The sequence below is a fragment of the Monopterus albus genome, unplaced genomic scaffold, assembly GCF_001952655.1.
Source record: "Monopterus albus unplaced genomic scaffold, M_albus_1.0 scaffold40.1, whole genome shotgun sequence".
Taxonomy (NCBI): Eukaryota; Metazoa; Chordata; class Actinopteri; order Synbranchiformes; family Synbranchidae; genus Monopterus; species Monopterus albus.
The window spans coordinates 5,808,816-5,831,629 of NW_018127920.1; the positions used below are offsets into that span (position 1 = coordinate 5,808,816).

Genomic DNA, 22,814 nt, shown 5'->3' on the forward strand with positions numbered 1-22,814 from the left:
AGCATCAAATTTAATCAGCTGTCATCTACTTTACAGAAAGGTAGGGCAAAGGGTCACGTGTCATTGTGTCTTTGAATGACCGTCCAATACGAAACAATGGCAAAAATAGCTAGGTTTAAATTTAGTGAGGCATTGACATTCACTATACACCCCCTATTGGCCAGGGTGTGTGAAATTCAGCACAAGTCTGCGGTGCACAAGTCTCCCAAGTTTGGTTGAAATATAGCAGTTCACTGATGAGTTAGAGCTTATCAAAATTTTAATGGCAACAGGAAGTGAGATTGTGGTATGTTCTGGCTAAATGATATATTGATATATTATGACTAACTGGAGCCCCCCAGTCTCGACCAAGTGTAACATTTTATAGGATGAAATTAGCTGAAATATAATGAATTTGGTTGAGATTCATGTCTTCCCTGCAGAGTTATAATGCTTCACAGATAAACCATGCCTGTAGTGCCCCCAAGTGGCAAATTAAACAACGTTTTGTATTTCCTCTTGCTTAAGAAGACACTGAGAGCCTCTGCACCAGAGTCCAGTTAATTGTTGCTGGACTTCCTGGATCATAGTTCATCATCTCACCAGTGCCTGAAACAACACAGCCCCTTTCATTTTTGGTAATGCAGACTAGGGGTGGGGGGTTCGGCTGGAGCCAATCCCAGCTGACACTGGGCGAGAGGCGGGGTCGACCCTGGACATGTCTAGTTAATCATTCATAATTAATATGAATCAACCTAATGTTGTGCTGAGATACAGACTACCAAGGAGGTGGCCCCTGAGGTATTGTGATTGTTTAACTTTGATGTGTGACAAATATCAGAATCACACAATCCTAAAAGTTTTTGCTCTCTGTGATTAATAACCAGACCTTTCTGATCTTGCTTTCCCCTGTGCTGGTTTGTGTGTGTGTGTGTGTGTAGGCAGAGCGAGAGCTGGGAGCTGTATCTGCTGCTGCTACTGTGGCTGCTGCTGTACTGTTTCTGGCTGCTGCCACAGATGGACCTGAAGACACTGCCTAGCCAGCTGCTAAACCTCGACCACTGAACGCACACTTATACACACGTAAACGCTTGTAAGAAAAAACAGTGACAGTGTCAGTTACATGTATATACATACACACGGAGCTCAACTGCCACTCTGCTCTCCTTTTCATTACACCAACTGTATTCCATGCCAGTTTGAAGGCTTTTAAAAGATATATATTTCAAACTACTACACCTAACCCACAAAAATGACAACAGAATTTCAAGAACACCTTAAATTAAATATCAGAATAAGCTGTGATTTTACAAGATAAAAAGCAATAATGTTTCAAGAATAAAGTAATTTTACAAGGAAAAAATTGTGGTAGTAAAATTAGAATTTCAAAAATAAAGCTGTAATATAAAAAAACCCCACAATGTTGTAAGAGTGAAATAACTGGCAATTCCACTTTATCCTTATCCTCCACCTCCTGTGGAGTGCCCCAAGGTTTTGTATTTGGTCTGATCATGTTCTCTATTTTTAGGGTCCCGTTATTCATATTGTTCGAGAAAACAACCTTCATTCACCGTTGTGCAGATGATAAACAGATCTACTTCCACCTCTCTAGCAACAACTTCAATGATCTCAATAACTTTCTTTAAAACATAAAAACCTGAAAGGATGTAGTATTTCTCCAGTTCACTGAGAATCAGAAGTTATATTACTTGGAACTTGGAGTCTAACATTACTCCCCATCTTGTTAAATTAACAAGTAATAATCCTGGAGTCATATTTGATCCATTCAAGTTTGACAAACAAATCAATCTGCTTGTAAAATCAAGTTTCTTTCATAATAATTACAAGTATAAGCTATAATATTTAAGAAATAAAGTCATAGTATAATAGAACACCTTAAATTAAAATGAATTCATAATAAACTTATACATACACATTTGGCTGTATTTTTATAAATTTGTCATTTTCAGTAATGATTTGTAATTCTGAGAAAATATAAATGTTGATATGACTTTTTATTAAATTACAACTTTTTCCTTGTAAAGTAGCAACTTTGTTCACAAAATATTGACATGGCCCATAAAATCAGGACTTTGTACAGCATAGCTTCTTCTCAAAATTATACTCAGAATATTATTATTATCATTAACATGTCCTAACAGTGACTCATAACCCCATTGTAGATCTGCTCCTGTTTTAAAGACACTATAGAAGTCTTGGTTTATTGCTGTGCAACGTCGACCAAGCTGACTACATGACTGTACATTTATGGCACCAGACTGATGATTTTAGTCTATGGCACTGAAAAATAAAGCTTGGCACTGAAGCATTTGTATAAAAAAAAAAACAAAAAAAACATTGGCATTAAAAAAAGTATTAATGCTAGAAAAATGATAATCTTCTGATGTTTGGTCTTTTTCAATGCCAGCATTGCTTTCTTTAGTGACAGTCTTCCGATTTTTTGTTGATGTCAGTGTTTTCCAGTGCCTAAGTTTTCTCTTTCAGTTCCACTTCTCTGTCACTGTTCTGGCATGGGGGGGGGCTTTGAGGGGCGGGGCTAAGGAGAGTGTGAGTACATGAGGAAAGGACAGCCTTCTCCCCTGTGCCACCATCCTTCATTGATGCTTCTGTCTGCCAAGCATGGCCACATATTTACTGCAATGGCTTCCTCAAATTCACCTAGAGCTCTCAGTGCCAAGGTTGAAAAAGCATAAACTTTATTGCCAAGTATTTCAAAAATTCAAGGATTTTGACTCCAGCCCAATGGCCCCCGATGTGCACAACATAAAAACAAAATAAATAAATGGAAAATATATACAAGTTAAAAAAGCACAAGTTAAAAGAGCGACAGTGTAATAGCCCGGGAGAAGAAACTGTCTGTGTCTGGTTGTTTTAGCATACAGTGACCCATACTACCCAGAAGATTGTCATTTTTCCAATATTAATACTTTTTTTAATGCCATTATTATTTTTTTTCAATACAAATGCTTCAATGCCAGTGCTTTTTTTTCCCCCCGTTACGGGTTTTTTTTTTTGTCAGTTATGGTTTTGTTTTCAATGCCAAGCTTTATTTTTCAGTGACCAAGACTAAAGTCATCGATCTGGCTTGATATACAGTGCACTATGATTTCGTAGATTGAGATATATGCTATGAATGTATGGACACACAGGTCGTTCTTAATAGCCATTTTACCTTGATGAAGGTTTTAAATGTAAAACTGCTCTAGGCTAAACAAGAATATGCAGATGTTTCAGAAAGTTTTTAAACTGCTCCACTTTTTGCACTTTATGTTGTAGATTTAGTTTGAAATTGATATAATTGCCATTTTACCCACAGCCTACACTCAATAACACATGACAAAGGGAAATCATGATTTTAGAAATTTTTGCAAATTTATTAAAAATCAAAACCTGAAATTTCTCATTTACAAAATTATTCGGAGCCTTTGCTGTGGCTCCAAACACTGGTCAGATATACCATTTTAGTAAACGGACCCAAGTGCAAGCCAAGCAGACAGGAATTTCATAAAATGCTAGACAGCAAGTGGCATTCACCACAACAAAACAGGAAACTGCAGGTACTGGCTGGCAACAGAATAACCAAAGTTATAATGTACAGTAAGTCATCACAGATTGGAGCAGACTCACAAATGCTGACAGGTACGTTTTTATTTACAGGTGAACACTAGATGGCAGGTAGGTAGTAGGTGACTATTTACTTGTAAGAATACACGGAATTCCAGGTTACTTTGGTAATGGGAATGGGAGCAGACAGAGGTAATGTCAAGGGCAGAAAATGGTTCAAAGCCAAGAAGTTGTGTTTTAGGGCAAACAAGGCAGGCAGGGATCAGGAAACTGACCAGACTGATGAAAAGCACGGTCCATGCATCTAGGATCTAAATGAGGTGACTATAGATGGAGCAAATGGAATAGCAGAAGACCTTAGGTCAATCAGGCATTTGGATAGGCACTAGCTGACGGTCTGGTGACTGGTGGAGATGTAGAGCTGTCTTTTATGCTGGCAGGACCACTGACATTTATGAGGAGCAGGAGGGTATGGGTGGAGCAAGGGAGGAGAAAACACCAGGAGAACAAAAGACAATGCAGGTAGCCGGGGCTGGTCTAGAATGAAATGGAGACAACACAGTGAAAACCAGGAAGTAAAAAAACCCATGAAGTAAGTGCATGTGTGAATCATGACAAGTGCATCTCTATGAGATATGTCTAGACTGTAACTGGAGTCCACCTGTGATAAATGTAATTATTTGGACATAGTTTCGAGCTCCCATGCTTTTTGCAGATAATGTGGTTCTGTTGGCTTCATCAGATAGTGGCCTCCAGCATGCAGCGGGGCAGTTTTCAGCCAGATATGAAGTGGTCAAGATGAGAATCAGCACCTCTAAGTCGGAGGTCATGGTTCTCTGCCAGAAAATTGTGAATTGCTCCCTTCAGGTTGGGAATGAGTTCCAAGAGGTGTTTAAGTATCTCAGGGTCTTGTTCATGAGTGAGGGTAAAACAAAGTGTGAGATCAACAGGGGGATTGGTGCAGCAGTAATGCAAGTGTTGTACCAGACCACTGTGGTGAAGAGGGAGCTGAGCCAAAAGGAAAGGCTTTCAATTTATCAGTCCATCTTTTTTCCAACCCTCAGCTATGGTCATGAGCTTTGGGTAGCGACCAAAAGAATGAGCTTGCGAGTAGAGCAGCTGGACTCAACCTATAGAGACAGGTCAGAGTTTGGACATCTGGAGGAAGCTTGATGTAAAGCCGCTGCTTTTTCACATCAAAGGAGCCAGTTGAGGTGGTTCAGGCATGTGATTAGAATACCTCCGGGGTTCTCTGGGCATCTCCACCTGGTAGGTAGACCCAGAATAAACTGGAGGGATTATATATCTAATCTATCTTGGGAATGCCTCGGGGTCCCCAAGGAGGAATTGGAGAACGTTACTGGGGAGAGGGATTTCTAGACCACCCTTTTAAAGCTGCTGCCCCCGCAACCCAATCCTGGATAAGCGGTTGATAATGAATGGATGGATGGATGGTTTAGTAAGACAACTCCCACTGCATGTCAGTACAACAACCAAACTATGAAGTACAATGAACTATCTGTACCCCTCTGTAATAAAATTGTGGTGAGGCATCAATCAGTGCAAGGGTATAAAATCATTTCTAATACTCTGAGTGTTCCCAGGAGCACAATGGCCACAATAATTGTGACATGGATGTTTGGAATGGAAGACCTATTATGACTCTTTCTAGAGTCAGCTGTCCGGCCAAACCGAGTAACTGGGGACTTCTTCAGTGAGGTAATCAAGAACCAAACCTGACAATGACTTGAAGCACGCAGCCAAAACAACACTGGAGCAGCTGACTGTTCATGAGCGGCCCGACCAAACCAGTTAAGAGCTCAAAGCGTCCATGAGTCACCATGCCAAATGTAAAGCAATCAGCATGGCCATCTACGAGAAATTAATTTTCCCATTTTGAAGTTGTATGGCAGGCAGCATCTGAATATTTGCAACATCAGAAAAGCTTTTATACATCAATGAGCCAGAGAAAGATAAACGGCGTAAAAGGAAAGAGGTTATCACACATGATTGAATTAATTTAGTCAGAATTTAGGCACATTAGTTACTTTCAATGTAATTTAACAATATAGCATATGTAAACATTCTTCATCTTGAGAGTCCCATTCATTTAATACTTTTTAAAACCAGTTTCAGTGGAAGCTGTCATACCGAGTGACATCATAGCATCAGCTTTTCAATGAAGTCATGATGCATACATTTTGACTTTCTTAGTTGGAGTTCTAATATAGAAGGCCATTGTAGGTGGCACAAAACCCTATAGACCACCAGAATTAAGGGTCTGAATGTTAGAGAAATTTCAGTATTTGATTACTAAATTTGCTAAATATTCTAAAAATGCGATTTCTCTGTCATTATGGGTTATTGGGTGTAGACTGATGATTAAAAATGCCTATTTTATCTCTTTGAAATTGGATCAACAAAAAACTGTAAAACTGAAGAAATCGCAATACTTTCTGAAGCCTGTGTATCAGCCTACACCTTAAGACTGTATAATAAAGCCAGGCATTTTGAGTTTGTGTATTTATACTATTGTAAAGACCACTAATCAGTCTGAATGAAAAGAGATTTAAGGATCTGTTGCAAGAAAGAAAATGTAAACTGCCAAAGAAAATATTGGAAGTGCTCATACAGAAAGTGTACAACTCACCACAAACCCCATAATGAAAGTTTTGTTTTTAACACATAAAAAGTCTTATTATAAACACAATTATGTATGTATTTATAGTTGAGGCAGAATATGTATTTGTAATATGGCTTATATCAGATGTATGAGAGGATTTCCATAAAGACATTTTTTGTGATTGAGCTTGTCCAAGCCTGTCAGTGCAAAGAGAATCCTTTTCAGTGAAATACCTTTCTTTATGTTATCTTTGAACAATGGCTGTAATGAAGCACTATGACAAGTGATAATAAATATTCTTCATTTCATCATCATTGTCAGCATTCCTTCATCAACAAGCACAAATGTGCTTCCTCACCAGCCGACATGTGGATGAAGTATCTGTTTACTTGGAACATAAATACAGCTCTTTCATCCATTGAGAGGCAGCCGAAAACCCATTCAATTCGGAACAAACTGGGACATCCTGATAGCATCATGCATCATAATCATGTTTAAAGTGTATCTGGATGTGTTCTTGTACTTTTGTCCTTTTGAGAACTAGAGCTGTGCCCCAAATATGTACTATTTACTAACTGCATAAAGTATAGGCTATATGCAAATCATCATATTCTAGGGTTTCACCAAGAGTAGACATCAAATTACACTGTTATTTTGGAATGCCACTGCCAATTAAACTTCACAAAAATGTCTCAAAAATTGTATTTGTTCTGATATTTGAAGCTGGATGGTTCATATTGGACCTTGGCAAAGGTAGTTTGGCCAGACAATCAAGGCCAACTCAAGGTCTAAGGAGCATTTCCTGTGTACACTGAAATGTGAAAATGGGCTTTTCAGTAAAAATATAATAGTTTCCTCTGAAATATAGTAGAGCAGAAGTGGAAAGAGGACTGGAAGTACAGTGCCTTGCGAAAGTATTCGGCCCCCTTGAACTTTGCGACATTTTGCCACATTTCAGGCTTCAAACATAAAGATATAAAACTGTAATTTTTTGTGAAGAATCAACAACAAGTGGGACACAATCATGAAGTGGATATTACAAACTTTTTTAACAAATAAAAAACTGAAAAATTGGGCGTGCAAAATTATTCAGCCCCTTTACTTTCAGTGCAGCAAACTCGCTCCAGAAGTTCAGTGAGGATCTCTGAATGATCCAATGTTGACCTAAATGACTAATGATGATAAATAGAATCCACCTGTGTGTAATCAAGTCTCTGTATAAATGCACCTGCACTGTGATAGTCTCAGAGGTCCGTTTAAAGCGCAGAGAGCATCATGAAGAACAAGGAACACACCAGGCAGGTCCGAGATACTGTTGTGGAGAAGTTTAAAGCCGGAGTTGGATACAAAAAGATTTCCCAAGCTTTAAGCATCCCAAGGAGCACTGTGCAAGCGATAATATTGAAATGGAAAATGGAAGGAGTATCAGACCACTGCAAATCTACCAAGACCTGGCCGTCCCTCTAAACCTTCAGCTCATACAAGGAGAAGACTGATCAGAGATGCAGCCAAGAGGCCCATGATCACTCGGGATGAACTGCAGAGATCTACAGCTGAGGTGGGAGACTCTGTCCATAGGACAACAATCAGTCATATACTGCACAAATCTGGCCTTTATGGAAGAGTGGCAAGAAGAAAGCCATTTCTTAAAGATATCCATAAAAAGTGTCGTTTAAAGTTTGCCACAAGCCACCTGGGAGACACACCAAACGTGGAAGAAGGTGCTCTGGTCAGATGAAACCAAAATCAAACTTTTTGGCAACAATGCAAAACGTTATGTTTGGCGTAAAAGCAACACAACTCATCACCCTGAACACACCATCCCCACTGTCAAACATGGTGGTGGCAGCATCATGGTTTGGGCCTGCTTTTCTTCAGCAGGGACAGGGAAGATGGTTAAAATTGAGCGGAAGGTGGATGGAGCCAAATACAGGGCCATTCCTGAAGGAAACCTGATGGAGTCTGCAAAAGACCTGAGACTGGGACGGAGATGTGTCTTCCAACAAGACAATGATCCAAAACATAAAGCAAAATCTACAATGGAATGGTTCACAAATAAACATATCCAGGTGTTAGAATGGCCAAGTCAAAGTCCAGACCTGAATCCAATCGAGAATCTGTGGAAAGAACTGAAAACTGCTGTTCACAAACGCTCTCCATCCAACCTCACTGAGCTCGGGGCTGAATAATTTTGCACGGCCAATTTTTCAGTTTTTTATTTGTTAAAAACGTTTGAAATATCCAATAAATTTCGTTCCACTTCATGATTGTGTCCCACTTGTTGTTGATTCTTCACAAAAAATTACAGTTTTATATCTTTATGTTTGAAGCCTGAAATGTGGCAAAAGGTCGCAAAGTTCAAGGGGGCCGAATACTTTCGCAAGGCACTGTACTTAAATTACATTGCAAAAAAACTGCACATATATTTTAGCAAATGTACTTTGTTACTTTCCACCACTCACAGCAAATACTGTATATTGCTGATAGAGTATTTACAGTATGAACACGTATCATTTCAGATACATTCAAGGAAAATATTTTCTTATGGTCATATAAAGATTATTTTTCACTGTATACAGGTATTTGCTGTCACAAATTAAGCCTAGCATTTCTAAGTGATGCAAATATTCAGTGGATTTAGTCTGCATATTGACTTAAACTTGATCTTTGTCACTTTTGCAGTCTGAACATCAGGACATATTAATTAGTACGGAAATGACACAGAAGACATGTTGCTGGTCCTCATTTCAACCAAGAGCTAGTTTACCTTCAGGATTGGCCTTAAGGCTCTCGCCGTTGCGCCCCGGGTTCGAATCAGGGTTGCGTCAGGAAGGGCATCCGGCGTAAAACACGTGCCAAATGTCAACATGCGAGTCGTCAGTGTGACTATTCGCTGTGGTGACCCCTATACGGGAAAAGCCGAAAGTGACTTTCTATTGGCCTTAACAGTAGGGTTGTACAGGCCATGAGACTAATTATTTAAGCTCATTATTTTTTGATCTTGTCATAATATGGACTTTCATCCCATTGGATGTTTCAATTATCTGAGTCTTCTTCTACTTCAAATCAAATCAAATCAAATTTATTTATATAGCACTTTAAAAACAACATCCAGCTGACCAAAGTACTTTACATGGCAGAATAAAATCACAATAAATGACTAAAATAGAGTAAATAAGATCAGTGCAAATAAAAATAAAATAGCACAATAACACAGACACACAGTTAACATACGTTCAATAAATTAAAAATAAAAGGAATGCATCAGGCCCTACTGTGTATTAAAAGCCAAGCCAATTAAATATGTTTTAAGCAATGATTTAAAAGTACTGAGGTCAGTAGCTGACCTAACATTAAAAGGTAGACTATTCCACAATTAAGGGGCTGTTTTTTCGGCTGTTCGCATTAGGGGTCATCACAGCGAATCATCAGTTGCCACCTAACTGACAATTCGCATGGTAAACTTTGCATGTTTTATGCTGGATGCCCTTCCGGATAATGTCTAATTTTAGAGACGCCAAGCAACCTAAGCTGCATGTCTTTGGACTGTGGGAGGAAACCGGAGTACCTGGAGAAAACATGCAAACTCCACACAGAAAGGTACCAGGTTGGCCAGGGCTTGAATCTGGCACCTTCTTGCTGTGAGGCGACAATGCTAACCACTGAGCAACTATGCCATCCCTTTCAATTATCTGTGAGTATGTAACAAAAAAAATTTTACATATTCACTTTTTTTTTCTTTTTGCTTATCTTAAATTGGTCCTTTTTTTAAATAAATGACTCAGTGAATCAATTCAATAATTAATTTAGCCAATCCATATTAATGCTATGGAAACAAAAACTGAAAATGAAATTCAGGAGTGATTTCTTTAAAGCTCCTTAAAATCAAAGGTATAATTATAATGTAATTATATAAGAATAGTCACCAAATTAAATCAAATTTATTTATGTAACACTTTGGTCAACTGGATGTTTTTAAAGTACTTTACATAGTAGAATAAAATCACAATAAATGACTAAAATAGAATAAATAAGATCAGTGCAAAAAATAAAACGGCACAATAACACAGACACATACAGTAGATGACATACATTCAATAAATTAAATTAAAAGGAAAGCATCAGGCCCTACTGTGTATGAAAAGCCAAGGCAAATAAATATGTTTTAAGCAATGTTTAAAAGTACTAAGGTCAGTAGCTGACCTAACATTAAAAGGTAGACTATTCCACAATTTAGGGGCTGCAACAGTAAAAGCACGGTCACCCCAGCATTTATATCTGGCCCTAGGAACCTCTAAAAGAAACTGGCTTGAAGATCTGAGGGACCTTGTAGTTTTGTGCCAGTGCACTAATTCAGTGAGGTAGGATGGTGCCAAACCATAAAAAAAAAAAAATAAATAAACAGCTTAAAATCAACTTTAAAATGGATTGGAAGCCAGTGGATTGAATCCAGTACTGGGGTTATATGCTCGAATTTCCTAGTACTTGTCAAAAGATGAGCAGCAGCATTTTGCATTATTTGGAGACAAGTGAGGGAGGACTGGTTAACACCTAGGTATAGAGCATTACAATAATCAAGTCTAGAAGTGATATAAGCATGGATTGTAATCTCAAAATCATTAAAAGAAAGGAATGATTTGACCTCGCTTAACAGCCTCAGGTGGAAGAAGCTAGATTTCACAACTGAGTTGATTTGCTTGTCAAACCTCAAGTCACCATCAAACATTACCCCTAGATTTTTTACAGTCGACTTCAGATGTTGGGCTAGGGGGACCAGGACCTGGTTAGAAGCGGTTAAGTCTGCCAGGTCACCAAATAGCACACACTCAGTCTTATTTTTGTTGAGGTTTAAAAAGTTAAGTACCAGCCATGATTTCAAGTCTGTCAGACAGTCAAACAGTGGCTGTAATGACATCCCTCTTGTTGCCTTTAATGGTAAGTAAATCTGAATGTCACCAGCATAACAATGAAAAGAAAGGCCATATTTCCTTAACACATCCCAGTAGATGTATGTACAAAGAGAACAAAATGGAACCAAGCACAGATCCTTGGGGGACACCACAGGAAAACATAGTTGAGGAGGACAAACAGGTACCAATATTAACAGTAAAGCTTCTATTGGTGAGATAAGATCTGAACCAGTTTAAGAACAGTACCTTGAATTCCTACACACTGCTCCAAACGAGATTGGACGATTTAATGATCCACTGTATCGAAGGCAGCAGTGAGATCTAAAAGCACCAATAAAACTGAATCCCCGGCATCCTTAGCCAACAGGATATCATTACTGATTTTTAATAATGCAGACTCAGTACTATGTTTTGATTTAAAACCAGATTGAAATTGCTCATCAATGCCATTATCTGTTAAAAAAGACTGGAGTTGGATAAAAACAATCTTCTCCAGAACTTTAGACATAAAAGATAATTTGGACACTGGTCTAGAAGGGTCAAGACTTGGCTTTTTGAGAAAAGGCTGGACAATCGCTTTTTTAAAAGCATCTGGAACATATTTTACATCTGAACATCTGAAACATAAATTAGAGCCATAAGGCTAGGCCCAACAGAGTCAAAAACATCCTTAAACAATCTAGTTGGCAAACAATCCAAAGAACAGTGAGATGTTTTCATGTGGTGAACCAGTTTGGATAGCACAAGCAAAGATACAGACTTAAACTGATCAAAAATAGCAGAATGCAGAGGAATATCAGCTGGGTAGAAGAAGTGACAGTACATCTAAAAGCAGCAGGACCTACCAGTGACAGAGCAGCAACATTGAATAAAACAGGCAAGTGATCCGAAAACCGAGAGTCACATTTTTCAGTAATGGGAACACGCAGTCCATGAGAGATCACAAGGTCCAGTCTGTGTCCGAGCTCATGTGTAGGGCCATGCACCGACAGTGTGAGGTTAAAAGACTCAATAATATTTAAAAAGTCTTTTTTCCCCTCCAAGTGATTCAGATCTGATCTTTTCGGAGGTTTTTCAGAGATCTCATCTTTTCAGAGATGTGTGAACAAATCAAATCAATTTTTTTTTTCAGTCAGATCTGGGCTACCTCTATACTAGAACCAATTCATATCCAATATTTGACCTAATGACTGCTGTCAGAACTGCCAGATTGGAATTCAGGTGTTTTTTTTTAGTGTCTCACTCCACTGCACATGCACAAATTGCTTCTTGTTATTATCAGCTTTTCAGACAGTATGGACAGCTTGAACACTGGTTTAAATAACAGGCCTGTCTTTTCATTTGTCAGGGCAGAATCTCATGTTAATATGAGATTAAAGTAATTATTCAAGAAGCCATTCTGTTTGGCACTGAAAATGTCCTTGCCAAAGCTGAAAAGTTGCTGACGCTTAATGATAAAAATAAAAATTCACAAAAAAATCATTCTTTTCCTTTTATGGACCAAATTGTCCCAATTGTTTGTAGTTTCAATTGTTAACTACATAAAAATGCCCAAAAAAGGTAATTTAACTAGTTGAATTACTATGCCAATATGAATTTATTTGAACAACCACAAACCAGAATGTAGTTCACTACTCCTTAGCACTGCAAACATGAATGTGAGTAAGCAAAATGACCAAAAAAATCTGAAGTGAGCATTAAGACCAGTAATGTGAATGTACCTTTAATACTACAATCTTGTTTAAGGGAGTGACAAAACTTTGGATGTACCTTTGAACTGCAAAACTGTCCTCATACTGTATAGCCACTCACACATACTTAACATACTGTGTCTAAGCACAGATGATTTAGCCCCACTTTTCCCAGGGTACATTAGGTAAGGTCACCAGTTGGCCAGATTTGCAAAATACTGTGGCAGTGCTTCAGAGTCTGGGACAGCAGTTAAAGAGAGTAGAGAAACTAAGGTCTTTACGAGGACTGTGTGTGTGTTCCCAGTGACCAGGGCCATAGGAACACACCAGCCTCTAGAAGGACTTTAGCATATTATCTTTTATATTGGAATCTCATTATTCCTGTTCCAGCAGCACCAGTCAAGTTCATGTTTAAACCCATTGTTTCTTGTTGTGTGTGTTTTGTTTAGGGTACTGGCAGATACTTTATCTATATTTAATATCTATCCATAAGCAGTTTATTTAAATAGAATACTTAAAACGAATAAGATGCAGTTGTATGTTTCACAATTGGGATAAACTGAATAAAATAGCTAAAATGATCACTGCAATTTGATCCACATGCTTTTTTACTTTAGGGTGTAGGGTTAATATTATTATTATTGTTATTAATAATAACAAACTAATGAATCGTATAACTCCAGCTAATTATTCTGCATGTTTTCTTTGTTTTTGTATGAGTGAACAGTTTAAAAAATGCCATTACCAAAGTGTATTCAGTCAGAAAATGTTTGTCTGTTTTTTATGTTAAATTGGCCTCAAACTAGTAGGTTTTTGATCATTATTAAGTTGTAAGAGCAACTAAAGTCTGACACATTATTTGATGTAATTAATTGACCTATTTACTGAAAAGTAACATTATTTCAGGAAATGATACAGTATGCCTGTATAGTAATGCTGCCATCTGGAGGGTATCATGTAACACAGTCAACAACTTCAAGAGGTCTGAACAGGTTTAGGAAGAAAACTACCTGCACCCACTGTAATCCTACTGCTGTATTGTATCTGTCCTGGGCATGTTGGATTGGGCCTACAAACATGTTTTTGCACGCCAATATAAACATGAGAAAAAATGTAATTTGGATTACAGTGAGAGAAAAATCTTTTAAACAAATCATCACAGACTCTTTTATAACTTCTTTTCTCTATGTGTAGCCTATACGTTTTTTCACTGAGGCCATAGTACCTCTAGCAAAAAGAAAACTTCAGTGCTACAGTAGAAACACTGCCTTCTCCTCTTATCAAGTTCTATATGCAGGAGTGGATGATAATAATATGATATGGTGGGTACCATCTACGAGATCTCAAACGTGAACAGACGGTCGACAGAGACCTCCAGACGTATTGCACATTACGGGTACAGGGATTTTCTTCACTTCGGTAGACTGGTGTGCTGGAGTACAACTGGTAGTTACGTCGTTTACGTGGGTTTTTGGCGTAGAGAGGCCGAGGTGAAACGAAGTGGTCCTACTGTGGATGAGTAGCCACCTAATCGGGACAGCGAGGGTGAATAGCAGCGAGGATATTCAACGAATGAAGTCAAGTCTTTTCGGGCAAGACGATCAGTTTGGAAAACATACGTCAGGTGAGATTATGTACCGAATTGTGTGAGTCGTCGTTCTTGAATACTCTTTCGGATGTGCTGGCCTTGCTAGCTGTTAGCTTGCTAGCTGACATGGTGATGGTGCATGATGGCTGCAGTTAATGTTCAAACGTTGTGTTGTATGACACGCTGTAGTTTTTGGTTGAAGCCATCTTTTAGTTTTGTTCGAAATGACACGGCGTCGACCGTGGAAAGCACACCCGAACATACATACATTTGGCTACTGGAACAGCCAGGTAAATGACTGATTTCTGACAGGCGAGGTCCCTTTGGTTTAACATTCGCTAGCCATGCTAATACGTTACCCAGTTGAACGTGTTTCCATTGCAGATATGCGAGCCTCTGCCTGGTCGGTAACGCTATATAAGAAGCCTGTGAACTGTCAGTGACGTTGTTTGCTCCGCTTCCAAATATCTTTATTTAACACAGCATCCGCTATCTAACATAGCGTGAATAGCCTATTTTGTCATATGGCATCGTTAGGACACATGTTTGTTAATGTTAGCTAACGTCACGATTCACAGCTCACCATCAATTATCAGGCCAAGGACCTTTGGCAAAGCCTTGGTTTCTTCGAAGCTACCCCGATATATTTGTTCAAAATTCCTTGACGTTATTTTTATACGCATTAACTCGGCTAGCTAATTAAATATAGGTTAACTTAGTAAAAATAGAACTGCTTTGATGCTAACTAGCTAGCTAACGTTAATTAGCATGCTCTAAGCTAGTAATTTTAACTTAACCTAGAAAAACAAAACAAAAGGAAAATATTAAACAACTTCATTGTTAATTATGTAGCTACTCGGCTAAAGGCAAGCCAATGATATTGCAGCGTCGGGGTGGAGCAGCACTTGGCTTGCTAGATGGGGCAGAAACTGTGAGTTCTGGTCATGCTTTGTTATGGGAGCAGGACCGGTTAGCTGTGGCAGAACACCATGCCCGAGGGGTCTGGTGGGGTTTATTGGTTTTGGCATGTATGTAAAGTGTTGATAACAAAAGGCGGCACTGTGGGGCCATGCAGTTGTACACAAGAAAGCAATTCTGTCTACAGCTTCCTTCTTCATTCAGCCTACGTTACACTGGAGTCAGAAGTGAGATGGGGAAGAGCCGCGAGAGTTGACGGAACCAAGAGGTAGCAGGACCTGAAGCGAAAGGCCTTGCAGCTACTGGGGAATTGCCTGCTGTCAGCGAGAGCTCGTCTAAATAAGACCACTGATGGAGTTGGTGTTCCCCACTGGCGGAGCCACACTGGATCACCAGTACCACAACTTCAGTCAGACCGAGAGCTGCGGGCAGAGCAGCTAGTGCCAGAGCAGCTCTCACCCAGATGGTTATTCACCCAGGCGACCACAGCACAGAGCAAGGGGCCAACCAGAGAGGCGGTACTGAGGATAATATGGGGAAGAGCCACTAGAAATATATCTCATCCAAGTGCAGGTAGCAGCTCAGTTTAAGGCCTTGTTGATAGAAGAGATACCTGCCTGACGACCTCCCACCTGAGGAGCACCTCAACTGGCCAGCCATTGAGAGAGCACTGCAGAGCAGGCTTGCCTATGACACTGACACTCAGCTCTACGCTCGGCGCAGGTACCCAACCTTCGACAGTTTGGCTCTGGAGGAGCTCGCTCTAGAGGCCTTCATCTAAGGACTCCACCCAGAGCGACTCCGGGAACACGTCCGTCTCTGTGCACCACACACCCTGATGATGGCCCTGGCTGAAGCTGGGTGGGTTGAGCACATGCTACTCTCCCTCTAGGCTGGATCACAGAGTCCAGCAGGAGGACACAGAAAGAACCAGTGAAGAAGAGTAGGTGGCCTGCCAGGTCACTGCTACAGTACTGCCATGGCAAGAAAACAGTAGAGCATTTGTGCAATTCTGAGGAGAGTGATGCCACTATGTGTAGCTGGGACATATCACATGCCATTGCCAGCATTGGTGCTGCAGCTAGGGCTTTGGGGATCATTTGGGTTTTTACTTATACCGGTGCTAAAATGATACTTTTAAAACGGTGCCGGTGCCTAAAAGGTACCACAACATATACTTTAAAAGCGAAAAAAAAAGCATAAAACCAGGCCATACATTTCCTAATTTGAAGAGCAAGGCCATTTGGCCTTCAATTTCATACATTTCCAGAGGGCATAAAAGCCACTTGAATGGGCACTAAGGCCGAGACAAATAACATGATATATATGTGCACGTAGCTTTTATGTATACAGCCTGAGCAGTAAAGTTACAAACTAGAGTAAAGTGCAGCTTGTAGAATGGTTAAAGGGACATATGTAGAGATAGACAGTAACTGTGCACCTTTTATTATAATGTTGACAGTAAACTGCGTTATCTGTGCACTAGACTCGAAGGCAAACTGAGGTCTTGTTCCTCTCTGATGATGCTGCCTATTAAGGTTTTCACTTGGTTGGCAGTATTGACAAGATTAGTGGTTATTTAGCATATGCAGTATTTTAAGTAGTGGAGAAAATGGTACATTTCAACTCTACATGTAATGTTTTACTGCCTCTGAGTTTTCTTACAGCTTACATTCATATTACATCCTTTGATCTGCTTAAAACTAAACTCAACCTTATTGTAGCACTGCTTGACTGAGAGAAGTTCACCAACAGTTTGTTAAAAAGTGAATAAGTTGGCATATTCTGACAACCATATGAGGAGTGCACGGAGTCAATAGCTTTATTAAGCGCCATTCTCCTTAATACATCCATAAACACACACCTATGTGAAGGACTGAACATGAAGGATCATTTACAGAGATCGCTCCTCTGAGGGGTTCGAGGAGATCTGACAGAATTATGAACTCCATCACATTTGATGATTGTGCACCGGCCAGTGTGGCTGTGTAATTCTGACAAATACAGGGCATCACGGACAGATGCCAGGGCAACGACACATGGCTGTTGGGAAATCTATACCCTGCATAAAATGAAGGTGGATGACATTAAAAAAAAGTTCCCATTCATTCCCAGCTCTGACTTCCAAGCTCAGAGTAAAAGGAATGCAGCATAAATGGAATTATAGTGTTAGCACGTGACATGCAGTGATGCTTCTATTACCTGTATCATCTGTTTCACAGCACCATAGGGCAAATATTTCATTCAACAGGCATTTAAGTGACATAAAAATGAGGTACCAAAATCTGTATAGTGATTTGGTCTGGTAGATACTGACTCTTATAGGAAGTGGTGTCATTTTGGCACCAGGATTCGGTAACCATCCCTAGCTGTGAAGGCCAGCGCCTTTGGACAGCTTATCTACGTGCAGCTTGTTTCAACTGAGGGCCGGCTGTCTGGGCCGGACACATGGATTATACACGGACTGTTAAGTTGACTGGCACAAAATACCATGCCAGGTTCCTGGTGTGTCCAGGGGCATTGCCAGGGATGGAAGGGCCAAGATCCCGAAGTGGAGGGCCACCAAATGCCACATCACTACCGACCTGCACCATACTGGCCTTTGGTTTCACTTGAGGGTGGAGAGTCAGACAGCAGGAGCAAGCCACAAGTCACCAGTGTGGCCTCAGTTCCTATGCAGGCTCTGGACTTTATGATAACCGTAGGTTCTGAGGACAGTTAACCAGCCAGGTGGGGGCTGTGTAGCATTGGGGTGGAGCAGCACTTGGCCTGGCCCCATAGCTGACCGCTGGGGCAGGGGCTGAGTTCTGTTATGGAAGTGGGACCATTCAGCTGTGGCAGAGCATTGTGACCAAAGGTTCTGGATGGGTTTATGGTTTTCAGCATGTATGTTAAAAGCTGTGTGTGTTGATAATAAAAGGCGGTGCTGTGGGGTCATGCAGTGTATGGGGCACACAGTTGTGCACAAGAAGGCAAACTCTCTCCGGATTCCTCCTTCATTTCAGCCTACGTTCATGCTTAAGTTTAGAGAGAGGACATTACAAACGGTGACAGCTGAAGGTGTGTTAATACCAGGTTTAATATTGTGGAATGGTAAATTAATATACTGACCTGAGGTCATACAGTTTATGATGCAGTGAATAATACTTATTATGGTTAATATTGTTTAGAACATTGTCTCCAGCATGTATGGAGGTTAGCTGTGTGTTGTTTGGTGGAGCGGTCAGACAGTTTCCTGTATTGTTGGTAGTGATTGTTGTCCCGGAGCTGTGGGACAGTGGCAGATGTGTTGGCATGCCAATGTACAATATGTCACAGGTGTGAAAGAGTTATAAATTGTGGGTGACTTTGGAATCAGAGTTACTGAAGCCCCTTTCAGATCAGCACTTCTCTTTGTAAATGTTCTTGCAATTTAACCTATGTTTGTCATGTCTGAAAAATACTTGATCTTTTTTTTTCCCCATTAGAGGAGCCTAGGTCTGGTAGTGTGCACACTGAGGACCTAACATTTTGATAGCTCTTCCTACACACTGTGTATACAGTATTTACATTGACAGGAAAAGTATAATGTTGATGGAAATAAATAACTGGGCATACAAAATTAAAACTGAAAATAGTGACATGTAAATCATCTGTGTCCTTTGTTACATTGAAAACAATAGAGCAGCACATTATTTGATGTGACACCATCAATTTTAATCTTTGTTCAAAATAAACACTCACTTCAATTCTGATGGTACAGCACATTCCAAACAAAGTTCGGACAGTAAAGTATTTACCACAGTGTGATGCTGCCATTTCACAACACTTAAAAGATGTTTAGGGACTGAGGACACCAAGTGATTCAGTGTGTCAGGTGTCATTTTGTCCCATTCTTCCTGCAAACAAGTCTTAAGGTGCACAACAGTCCTGGGTCTTTGTTGACGCAGTTTGTGTTTCAAAATGTGCCACATATTCTCCATTGGGGACAGGTGGGGACTGCAGGCAGGTCAGTCCAGCACTCACACCCTTTTCCTCCACAGCCAGGCCTTGGTAATGTGGTAGTATGAGGTTTTGCATTGTCTTGTTGAAATATGCATGAACGTCCCTGGAAAAGATGTCGTCTTGAAGGCAGCATATGTTACTCCAACATCTCTGCATCTCAGATGATGCAGTCACCTGTTGACATCACCTGTTTCACATGGAATCATCACTTCATTGTTGGCCGTGAAATGCAGCCGTCCCAAATTTGTTGCAGCATCAGGATTAAAGAGAGTGTTTATTTTGAACAAAGAATAAAATTGATGAGGTGTCGCATCAAATAATGCACTGCTGTGTTGTATTCAATGTAACACAGGACACAGATGATTTACACATCACTGTTTTAAGTTTTAATTTAGATTTTACATACCGTCCTAACTTTTTCTGATTTGGGATTCTATAATAAGCCTAACAACAAACACTTTCTCAAACACATGTCATCAGACACCTTGATGGTTTTAAAGAGTTTAGCAGCTACCAGGACAAAAGATATTAAAAAGCCCTCCCCACTAATAGTAAATTACAAAACATGAATAGACAATGCTTACAGTGGTTTTTGCTATTTCTGGCTGTTCATCATCCAGAATGGCTTCTGTGTGTTTTCTCTTCAGGTGTTTTTGTGTAGTGCCAGTGCTGTTGTGATATGCTAATGTAATTTTGTACACTATACAAACCAAACCACCAGGTGGTTTTCTGATACTTTTAGGTACTCCCATACTTGTGCAGTACTGGGTCTTTCAAAACATTTACATGTAACTGCTTTTGGAAATAAGTCATACTATTATGTTAAACCTTACTGACCTTCTGTCTGAATTCCTCAATTGTAAGATGACAGCTTGTACACTTGAAAGGTTGAAGCTGCCAGTTTTTGAATTTCTGTTGTGATTCTTTTCTGTTTGAACCACCTCTTTCTCACTAAATGTGTCACAGCTTACTTCTGAGCTCCTAATTCTTGGCAGAGACCAGGAAGCATTTGGGTTAGATTTTATTAAGTGCTTCAGTGAAGCTCCAGAGATGAGCATCAGGTTGCTTTACACAAGAAGATGTGAGCTTCTCCATTAATATAATGATTGTGCTTGGTGCACCAAACTGACTACTGGGATTGGTTCCAGCTGTGGGCTGTAGTGGTCTTCACAGTTACAGCTGGGTGGTCTGGTAAGGTTTGTGGGTTGTGTCCATGTAACTCCATCAGTATCTGACACCCAGCTGTACCTTACCATTCTCATTTTGCTCTCTACTTTTGTTTTACAGGGCTAGAGAATCCAGTCACGGTTACTGCCACTTCCCATTTGTGCAGAGGTAAGAGGTTTTACTTTTGAGAGTCATAGTGCTGTCACAGTAAAATAATAAGCACTTCAGAAACAGAAGTAGTCTCAGTGGCAGCCAAGCTAACCAGAGTGTTTCCTCCACATATCTATATTTATGGTGAATAAACTGACAGAGATGTGATCTAAGTACTTATTCAATACTAATTCAGAATCTTAAATCGCAATTTTACTACTTAATCCGAGAGCCAGAATAACTTTCATTATTATTTATTAGAGATGCACCGATTGATCGGCTGGAAATCGAAATTGACCAGTTTTTAGCTTGGCCGGTCATGATCATTCTGAGATTTTGTGCTGGTCACATTTACATGCACGATGGTCAGTGTTGCTCACACAGTGACACAGACCAAAAGCGTAGTGCAGGGCGTAGCCTCTGTACCAGGCACATGTTCACCCGGTGTACAAAAATGCACAGAGGAGTCTACGGAAACACTTTGGAGAAGGGAAAACTCTGGTTCAAAACTCCCAACAAATAGTACACAATGAAGGAGTTACTGACTACACATGAAATGCATCTATGTGTAGAATGTATCCATACCCTGGTAAAACACCAATTTAAAAACTACACACACTTATCAGAAATATCAGAAACACACAGTTAACATTGTGCTACGTACTGCTGAAGTCTAGTAAATAATAGTAGTAACATGTAATATGTGTGTGCTGCAAAGTGATCACAGGAGCTACAGTTTTTCTGATGCAGGAAAAAAAAAGTAATTACCTTTTGTTAAAACAACAAACGTTTATATTTTCAGTATTAAGTGTTGTAATTGTTGGTGGTTTGCCTTAGAATATGAATAAACACCCAGCGGGATGCGTTTAATTTTCTTACAATGGCTGAGGAAAAATTGCATAGAGTCACTGAAGCTAGTGGAACAGAGGCTAACTGAATATGACGACACGACTTTGGCTCTCCATTGCACTTTGTTTTTAGTTGGAGTTTTGTTTAAAAAAAAAAAAGTTTGTCCTGTACTCTGGAGCACTCTTTTTATTTTGAGATTTGTTTGAGTGAGAGTAAGAGATTATGTAAAACCTATTTAATAAAATGTTTTTTTTTCATTACAATTACATTTTTCATTAAAAAAAAAGTTACAGAAAGGTTTGTGTGAGATATGCTGTCAGTTGTAGGTCTTAGAAACAAAGAAAGGCAGAATGGGCGGGTCAGACCGAGGGGAAAAAAAAAATTCTGAATCAGCAAAGAAAATTGCAATCGGTGCATCTCTATTATTCATTACACTGCTGCATAGACTTCTTGGAGCTTTCTATATGTGTGCGCTGTCTTAAATGGTCTGTTTTTGGTTCTTCAGGTCTGTCCCCCTTAAATGTGGGGGAGCATCAGGAGTTGAGTAAGAGATATTTTATCATGAAGTCCAGATTAAGTGTCTTCTTATCCAGAAAGTCTCAATTATTACCAGTAAGTATAGCTTAGTTGTCAGTGCTTCTCAGCCAGTAGTTGTACCAAAAGGTTCATTTGAGAGCTCATTACAGACTACTGACATCTAGTGGGCAAATTTTATGTTACAAATGCTCGTATATCACACATTCCATGCTGCACTGCACAATTATTTTGCATATGTAGCAGCTGGTAAGGTTTATTCTTTAAATAATCTTGAATAATTTGTCAAAAAATGCATATCTGTGGAAACTATATAGTATTTGAAAGTCGCATCTAAAGCCCCTTTTCAACTGCCTGGTATCAGCTCGACTGGACTCTGCTCTACTTGCTATTGGTACCGGTTGCTTGGTTTTCCACTGCAGATAGTCCCCTCTCAGTGTAACTGGTTGTCATAGTGACACTGCCGTGATGTCATCAGCAACTGACAGTAACAGTGGGGGGCATGGAAAGTATGCTGTTCTTAACAACAGTAAGGTAGCAGTTAATGTTAAATAACATTGCTTTTAAAAAATGGCACTATCTTTGTCACAGGACGTCTTGCACGTTGATGACATGATTTCTCTGACCAGTCACTAGTCTGCAGTGTTTACACGTCACCATTTGGTATCACCTCTGCTCGCTTGGAACCTCGAAGGAGGTGATATCAAAAATAGTACCAGGCACGACCCCCAACATCTGACTGATGGAAACACAAACAAGGCGAGTCAAGTCCAGACGAGTTAAGCTGGTACCAGGTGGTGAAAAATGGGCTAAAGCTCGTTATTTATTTCTTGCAC

General features: G+C 39.8%; 1 protein-coding gene across 6 annotated transcripts in view; it reads left to right on the forward strand.

Annotated features, from left to right (window-relative positions):
- Window positions 1-14,117: 14,117 nt before the first annotated feature.
- dicer1 (dicer 1, ribonuclease type III) overlaps window positions 14,118-22,814 on the forward strand; it is a 58,519-nt gene continuing 49,822 nt past the window's right edge. For 2 of the 6 annotated variants that reach the window (XM_020599235.1, XM_020599234.1), the window contains exons 1-3: window positions 14,118-14,412; window positions 20,566-20,613; window positions 21,950-22,056. The gene's annotated coding sequence lies outside the window, so the exon portion shown is untranslated. The other 4 variants (XM_020599237.1, XM_020599238.1, XM_020599239.1 and 1 more) reach the window with 4 other exon arrangements.